Raw genomic sequence first — 9,706 nt, 5'->3', positions numbered from 1 at the left:
TCACACTTTTAGAATCACGAGTTTGGCCAGTCTTTGGTTTGAGGATCATGTGGTGAGCTATGCAATCCTCGTTTGTTAATATAGCCCAGCAGATGCTCTTATATTCCCACGCCCTAATTAAAGTCAACACAAATCTATTTTGTAACAATAGCATGGAATAAAATAAATTTGAAAATGTTAAGTGCATATAAGCTGCCATGACTCTGAGGATCCAAAGATCACGTTACAGTGGATCAATGTCCACCAGACCCCTCTCACCCACAGAAAGGAATAGGGATTGATGTGGGGGTTTTATGACACCTCAAGACAATCGTAAATTGTATGCAGCAGGGAACTCTTTTTGGTCTTCAGGAGTGGTGATCGGAATGTGCCTTTGTTACAGAGACATTTTGCCACCCAAAAACTCTAACGTCCAAAAGTGAACACTGGGACAATATTTCCAAACATCCGGATGTGGGGGATGATGAGAGATAGTCTATGGAACATTAATGTCTATTTTGTGATGTCATTAACAAAATGGTATAAAAATTACCAAAAATATTGTAACTTGAAGAGCTTTCACACTGTATGTCAGGTTTACATCCTTTACGTTGTGTAGGAAATATCAAGGATGAAGAGAATATTTTTGTTAAGATAGACTAACGAGATCATAGTTTTGATGATACGTTGTCCATTAAGTAGCCACGCCCCCATTGAAATCAGAGAGCTTGTCAGCGTGATGGAACCTCTCTTTTCGACCAGAGTGCTTAAAAGGACTGGGTAAGAATTAACATATCATACCAGAAGACATGAGACCATGGTCCACATGTTGAAATGGTTAGAAACTCTGAAACTCTCAACCTCAACACTAGATGAGAAAATAACCTCACCTACCAGACCAGGAAATGTGGAGCGTTAGCTACACGTGGGAAATGGTTGAAACAACACGAGGTGAAGAAGATAAACTCACCAGACTATACTCGAACATGAACAGGCTGCACCTGTCCGTGTAAAAGGGGTTCAAACTCTATCCACATGAGCTAAGAACAAGTTCTGAACAAAGTTCATTGGAGACTGAACAACTAAGAAGAAAGACATTGTAACATCTGGTGGACAATCAGAGCATGTACAAGCGGGCTGCGGAAAGGCCAACAAAACCCCCTTTCAAGGTTTGGTTTCGACAGAGATATATGAGATTCAAAAGGCACTCGCACATCTGAGCAATCTTGTTGCAGGTGCATGGCAACAGTTGAAACAGGATGAAGGAAAAAAGGAAACCGCACACTGTTCTTGATAGTATCACTGATATTTAATAAGCTTTACGTATCGGCCTAACGGCCTTCGTCAGAGCTTTTTGACAGAGATATATGACGAACGATGGCATTCAACACATACATTCATTACGTCTTATTCCAAAATAGGAGGTGGTCTGTGTACAATGTATATGATTAATGTGAAGACAGTCCTAGAATGTATCCAAAATAAATGTCCCTTTTTCTCTATTTTCCCCACCCCCTTTCCCATCTCTGTGTAATAAGCCGTCATATCTTGTCAGTCAAATCAAATTTTATTAGTCACATATGCCGAATACAACAGGTGTAGACCTTACAGAGAAATGCTTACTTACGAGCCCCTAACCAACCATGCAGTTTTAAAAAATACAGATAAGAAATAAAAGTAACAAGTAATTATAGAGCAGCAGTAAAATAACAATAGTGAGACTATATACAGGGGGGTACCGGTACAATGTGCGAGAGTCAATGTGCGAGAGAACCGGTTAGTTGAGGTAATCTGTTCATGTAGGTAGAGTCATTAAAGTGACTATGCATAAATGATAACAGAGAGTAGCAGTGGTGTAAAAGGGGGGAGGGGCAATGCAAATAGTCTGGGTAGCCATTTGATAAGGTGTTCAGGAGTCTTATGGCTTGGGGGTAAAAGCTGTTTAGAAGCCTCTTGGACCTAGACTTGGCGCTCCGGTACCGTTTGCGGTGCAGTAGCAGAGAGAACAATCTATGACTAGGATGGCTGGAGTCGTTGACAATTCTTAGGGCTTTCCTCTGACACCGCCTGGTATAGAGGTCCTGGATGGCAGGAAGCTTAGCCCCAGTGATGTACTGGGCCGTTCGGACTACCCTCTGTAGTGCCTTACGGTCGGAGGCCAAGCAGTTGCCATACCAGGCAGTGATGCAACCAGTCAGGATGCTATCGATGGTGCAGCTGTTGAACCTTTTGAGGATCTGAGGACCCTTGCCAAATATTTTCAGTCTCCTGAGGGGGAATAGGTTTTGTCCTGCCCTCTTTACGGCTGTCTTGGTGTGCTTGGACCATGTTAGTTGGTTGGTGATGTGGACACCAAGGAACTTGAAGCTCTCAACCTGCTCCACTGCAGCCCCGTCGATGAGAATGGGGGCGTGCTCAGTCCTCTTTTTCCTGTAGTCCACGATCATCTCCTTTGTCTTGATCATGTTGAGGGAGAGGTTGTTGTCCTGGCACCACACAACCAGGTCTCGGACCTCCTCCCTACAGGCTGTCTCATTGTTGTCGGTGATCAGCCCTACCACTGTTGTGTCATCTGCAAACTTAATGATGGTGTTGGAGTCGTGCCTGGCTGTGCAGTCATGAGTGAACAGGGAGTACTGGAGGGGACTGAGCAAGCAACCTGAGGGGCCCCTGTGCTCAGGATCAGCGTGGCGGCTGTGTTGTTACCTACCCTTACCACCTGGGGGCGGCCCGTCGGGAAGTCCAGGATCCAGTTGCAGAGGGAGGTGTTTAGTCCCAGGGTCCTTATTGATGAGCTTTGAGGGAACTATGGTGTTGAACGCTGAGCTGTAGTCAATAAATAGCATTCTCACAAAGGTGTTCCTTTTGTCCAGGTGTGAAAGGGCAGAGTGGAGTGCAAGAGAGATTGCATTATCTGTGGATCTGTTGGGGCGGTATGCAAATAGGAGTGGGTCTAAGGTTTATGGGATAATGGTGTTGATGTGAGCTATGACCAGCCTTTCAAAGCACTTCATGGCTACAGATGTGAGTGCTACGGGTTGATAGTCATTTAGGCAGGTTACCTTAGTGTTCTTGGGCACAGGCACTATGATTGTCTGCTTAAAACATGTTGGTATTACAGACTCGGACAGGGAGAGGTTGAAAATGTCAGTGAAGTCACTTGCCAGTTGGTCAGCGCATGCTCGCATTACACGTCCTGGTAATCCGTCTGGCCCTGTGGCCTTGTGAATGTTTAAAGGTCTTACTCACATCGGCTGCGGAGACAAAACAGCTGGTGCTCTCATGCATGTTTCAGTGCCTTTTGCCTCGACGCGAGCATAGATGCAGTTTAGCTCGTCTTGTAGGCTCGTGTCACTAGGCAGCTCTCGGCTGTGCTTCCCTCTGTAGTCTGTAAAAGTTTGCAAGCCCTGACACATCCGACGAGCGTCAGAGCCGGTGCCACCACTGCAACGACCAGATGCACTTAAAGTAGATGGCTCTAGCTAGCAAGAAGACAGTACTAGACAACAGTTAAAGACACAAATTATACTTATCACTCCTGGAGATATCAGGCTTCCTCTAGCTATAGAATGAAACACTGTTTACAGTTGATAGATATCTTTAGCACTGTTCCAAACCTAGACTATCCTCTTTTTTAACAATAGCCTGTATAGCTCATTCCTTGTGGTATTAAAAATATTCTGCTTGTCTCCAGTCATAAAATTATGTAGAATTGCATGAAATGTGTTTATAAAAGGCTATATTTTCTCAGACCGCAAATAAGATGATAGATACAGCGAACTCTGACCTCTTCCCTTTTTCCACATTTTGTTATGTTTCAGCCTTATTCTAAAATGTATTAAATTAAATGTTTTCCTCATTAATCTACACACAATACCCCATAATGACAAAGGGAAAACAGGTTGTAATTTTTTGGGTACATTTATAAAAAAAACTATAGAAATACCTTATATACATAACTGTTCAGACCCTTTGCTATGAGATTCGAAATTGAGCTCAGGTGCATCCTGTTTCCATTGATCATCCTTAAAATGTTTCTACAACTTCATTGGAGTCCAACTCTGGTAAATTTAATTGATTGGACATGATTTGGAAAGAAACACACCTGTCTATATAAGGTCCCACAGTTGACAGTGCATGTCAGAGCAAAAACCAAGCCATTAGGTTGAAGGAATTGTCCGTAGAGCTCCGAGACAGGATTGTGTCGAGGCACAGATCTGGAGAAGGGTAGCAAAAAAATTCTGCAGCATTGAAGGTCCCCAAGAACACAGTGGCTTCCACTGTGACAACCATCTCTGCAGCACTCCACCAATCAGGCCTTTATATTAGAGTGGCCAGACAGGAGCCACTCCTCAGTAAAAAGCACATGACAGCCCACTTGGAGTTTGCCAAAAGGTACCTAAAGGACTGACCATGAAAAACAAGGTTCTCTGGTCTGATGAAACCAAGATTGAACTCTTTAGCCTGAATTCCATTTGTCACGTCTGAAGGAAATCTGGCACCAGCCCTAAGGTGAAGCATGGTGGTGGCAGCATCATGCTTTGGAGATGTTTTTCAACGGCAGGGACTGGGTGACTAGTCAGGATCAAGGGCAAGATGAATGGAGTAAAGTACAGAGAGATCCTTGATGAAAACCTGCTCCATAGCGCTCAGGTCCTCAGACTGGAGTGAAGGTTCACCTACCAATAGCACAATAAGCACACAGCCATGACAACTCAGGAGTGGCTTCGGGACAAGTTTCTGAATGTCCTTGAGTGGCCCAGCCAGAGTCCAGAGTTAAACCCGATCGAACATCTCTGGAGAGACCTGAAAATACATGTGCAGCGATGCTCTCCATCCAACCTGACAGAGCTTGAGAGGATCTGCAGAGAAGATTGGGAGAAACTCCCCAAATGTGTCAAGCTTGTAGCGTCATACCCAAGAAGGTGCTTCAGCATACTGAGTAAAGGGTCTGAATACTTATGTAAATGATATATTTCAGTTTTTTACTTAAAACATTCACAAACATTTCTAAAAACCCGTTTTTGCTTTGTCATTATGGAGTATTGCGTGTAGATTGATGAGGAAAAAAACGATTTAATCAATTTTTGAATAAGGCTGTAACATAACAAAATGTGCAAAAAGTCTAAATACTTTCCGAATGCACTGTACATGCACGACTTTTATTACAATGGATATCTTTTCAGCCCTACCCTTGTCCACAGTGGTCTGCGAATCCACGACCTTCTGGCTACTTTGCTATGTATTGCTTACAAAACAAAGAACCGTTTCTAAAATTGCAATTTCTAAAAGGCTCCGGTCTGTCCTAGAAGTGAGTGTAAACGGTAGGCATGTTCTTTGCTATCCACTTTGTTTTAATAATTATGTTGGGTATGGGGGGGGGGGGTCACTTTTTTTTTAAGCGTTGAGGGAGGTAAAAATAAGTTTTACTGAATGGAGGGCCATCCATTTTCATTTCAGAGAGGTCCGATTTTCTTTTCTTTTTTATAAATTACGTACAGTCCATAACTACTTAAAACTTCCAAAGATCTAATCAACTATGAAGGATAGTATACCTAGCAACAAGTTGAAATAGTGGTGTCTTTTGTTGGGCAAATCAGATGTCAATGTAGATTATATAAACCCAACCTCACTCCAAATGTACTTTCACATACAGCATGTGTAAGAAATGTTAGAGAAGTTACTTTCAACTATTTCGTTGTATGAAATTGTATTTTTCACATGCGTTGAGTACAACTGGTGTAGACTCTTCTGTGAAATGCTTGCTTACAAGCCCTTCCCAACAACGCAGAGTTGAAAAATACAAATAAAATAGTAACATGAGGAATAAAATACACAAGAAAGGCGCTACTGTATATACAGGGAGTACCAGTGCAAAGGTTCAAGGTACATGAAGGTAGTGTAAAGTGACTAGGCATCCGGATAGATAATAAGAGTGAAACAAAAAACTGAGCAGCAGCAATTGATGAGTGTAAAAGTGTGTGTGTGTGCGTGTGTATGTGTGTTTGTGTTGTGTCGGTATGCATGTGTGTGTGCGTATGTAATGTATGTGTGTGGCTTTTGTGTGTGAGTGTCAATGTAGTGTGTATATATATATATATATATATATATATATTATATATATATATATATATATATATATATATAGTCTAGTGAGCATGCGTACGGTCAGTGCAAGATAAAGTCAGTGCAGATAGTTCGGGTACCATTAATTTACTATTTAGCAGTCTGGCTATTTAACAGTCTTATAGCTTGGGGGTAGAAGCTCTCTCGGAGCCTGCTGGTCCGAGAGCCGATGCTACGGTACCGTTTGCCGGACGGTAGCAGACTGAACAGCCTATGGCTTGGGTGGATGGAGTCTTTGGCAATTTTTCAGGCCTTCCTCTGACACCGCCTAATATAGAGGTCTTGGATGGCAGGGAACTTGGCTCCAGTGATGTACTAGGCTGTCCGCACCACCCTCTGTAGTGCTTGTCAGTCAAGGGTAGTGCATTTGCCATACAAAGCGGTGATGCAGCCAGTCAAGATGCTCTCGATGGTGCAGCAGTAGAACTTCTTAAGAATCTTGTCAGCCTCCCGAGGGGGAAGAGTCACTGCCGTGCCCTCTTCACGACTGTGCGGATATGTGTGGAACATGTTAGGTCTTTAGTGATGTGGACGCCAAGGAACTTGAAGCTCTCAAGGCCAACCACCATCGTGTCCTCAGCAAACTTGATGATGGTGTTGGAGTCGTGCGTGGCCATGCAGTCATGGGTGACCAGGGAGTACAAGAGGGGACTAAGCACACGCCTCTGAGGGACCCCCGTGTTGAGGGTCAGCTTGGCGGAAGTGTTGTTGCCTACCCTCTCCTCCTGGGGCCGGCCCGTCAGGCTCCAGTTGCCATGGGAGTAGTTCAGTCCCAGGGTTCCTAACTTGATGATGAGCTTGGAGGGGACTATGGTGTTGAACACCGAGCTGTTGTCTATGAACAGCATTCTCACATAGTTACTGTATTTCCCCTCTTGTCCAGGTGGGAGAGGGCAGTGTGAAGTGCAGTTGAGATTGCGTTATCTGTGGATCTGTTGGGGTGGTTATGCGAATTGGACTGGGTCTAGGGTGTTGATGTGTGTCATGACCAGCCTTTCAAAGCACTTTATAATTACAGATGTGAGTGCAACAGGGTGATAGCCATTTAGGCAGGTTACCTTGGAGCTTTTGGGAACAGGGACAATGGTGGTCAGCTTGAAACATGTTGGGATTAAAGACTGGGATAGATTGAACATTTCTGTGAAGACACTTGCCAGCTGGTCAGCAAATGCTCTGTTATTTAGGTAGTTTACTCAAATGAGTATGGAAGCTGATCAATGTGTAATTGTGTCAACATGATATGTTAGCTGAAAAGGACACAGCTTGTTTCCAATGCCAAGCGGGGTACATAGAGATAGGCATCTGGATGGTAGACTTGTTCTCACTGACTTGTTCTCCCCTCATATACCAGTAGGAGTCACTGTTCAGGCAGGAATCGTTGATGTTGAAACAATGATGTTTATTCAAACATACCATTTTACTATCGACATTGAAACAAGGTCAAATAAAATATGTCTAATCAAATATAACATTTATTTCAACCACCCAATATATAGTGAATATAGGATGATAAAGATTTTTTACGTTTCTATGTGAAATTTTCAATACAATTTCAACGTATACAAAGTTCTGATGATTACGTTGAAATTCAATTGATGTAACAACCTGTTAGTCAGGTTAAGTCAATGTATTTAAGTTGAAGTTTTACCCTAATTGCAATGTTTACAACGCTGGTTGAAATTAGATGAAAACAGTACTGGTTGATGACTTTTTTCAAATCCAAAGTATTTTCCATGTTGATTCCACATCACAATACGTTGACAAATTACATTGAAACAACATTGATTCAACCAGTTTGTGCCCAGTGGGATAGTTCCCTCGAATGTATGTAAGGCAGGTAGGCCTACTCTATGAATAGTATCTTCTCCCTGTGACCATTTGTTGTCTTGTGGTTCCATCAGAATAATCATGTCTTTTCTGTTTTGGCTTTCTTTGTTGTCTTTAATAGTTTGTGATATTCAACTGCATATTGTGTTTTTATGGAATGTGGTCCACTCTGGCTTGTGTTCTTGGGTTTGAGAAAGACACTATATCAAACTAACTTAACTAACCAAATCACTTAACTAACCAAATTCAACTTTCATACACACAGCCCTTTATTGTTTAAAAAAAGAGACCTAAATCTGTGAAATATGCCTTTGAATTTCCTCAGAGAAACCTCATCTATCTTGGTCTCAACAATTCCTTACATGTTGACCAAACCGGACGTGCGCACGTTGATTTTGTTCACCCACACCAGAAGCGATCAGGACGCACAGGTTGAAATATCAAAACAAACTCTGAACCAATTATATTAATTTGGGGACAGATCAAAAAGGATTAAACATTTATGGCAATTTAACTCGCTAGCTTGCTGTTACTAGCTAATTTGTCCTGGTATGTAAACATTGGGTTGTTATTTTTCCTGAAATGCAAAAGGTCCTCAACTCCGACAATTAACCCACAGATAAAACTGAAAACCAAATTTGTTTCTCGTCATCTATTCTCCTTCCTTAAGGCTTATTTTTCTTATTTGGACTTCATATGGTGGTTGGCAACCAACTTTACAGCATTACTGCAACCTACCAGAGTATGGACCTAAGTTTATCTTTCAATCACCCACGTGGGTATATGCTCCTAAAAACCTATGAAGAGATCGCACATGGATATATGTTCCTGAGCATTCTCTCAATGGAACTCCTTCAAGATTGTTGGAAAAGCATTCCAGGTGAAGACTTGGTCTTTTACCAAATAAGGCTATCTTCTGTATACCACCCCTACCTTGACACAACACAACTGATTGGCTCAAATGCATTAAGAAGGAAAGAAATTCCAGGAATTAATTTTTAACAAGACAAACCTGTTAGTTGAAATGCATTCCAGGTGACTACCTCATTAAGCTGGTTGAGAGAATGCAAAGAGTGTGCAAAGCTGTCATCAAGGCAAAGGGTGGCTACTTTGAAGAATCTCAAATATAAGATATATTTTTATTTGTTTAATACATGATTCCATATGTGTTATTTCATAGTTTTGATGTCTTCACTATTATTCTACAATGTAGAAAATAGTAAAAAAATAAAGAAAAACCCTTGAATGAGTAGGTGTGTCCGAACTTTTGACTGGTACTGTATAACGAGCCACATATTGCTATATCTGTTTTATATTTTCACTCCTGGCTAGGATGAGAAGATTTATAGGACCACAGTTGTGGCTACTTTAATCCACACTAATGTTGCATTACAAAAACAAAGAATTTTACAGTCTACATCTCAACTGTGTTACAAATTGCAATGAGGGTATTGTTTTCTACAGACAGTTCAGTGTATTGCTTTTTTGATTCCTTACTTAGTGTTGCACAAGTACTTCGTAGGCCAGATGCAAGTTGTGCTATTTTAGTCCAAATGTGAGTTGTTGTGATATCCTATCAACGCAGAGGATGAAGCTCTCAAAGAAAAGCAGAACACTGCCCTCTTGCGGAAAACAATGAGCAATGGGATAATCCACATTGCCTCCTCTCTCTAACAGAGTGAAGAAGCCTTATCCAGGGGTTATTGTGTTGTAAATTGAATTATCAATTTGTAAAAATCATCATATCCATAAAAAAAATCGTTTTTCAAAATAT

This window comes from Salmo salar, chromosome 12, assembly GCF_965601325.2.
Source record: "Salmo salar chromosome 12, fSalSal1, whole genome shotgun sequence".
In the NCBI taxonomy this organism is placed as follows: Eukaryota; Metazoa; Chordata; class Actinopteri; order Salmoniformes; family Salmonidae; genus Salmo; species Salmo salar.
Note: the sequence above shows the minus strand (reverse complement) of the source record.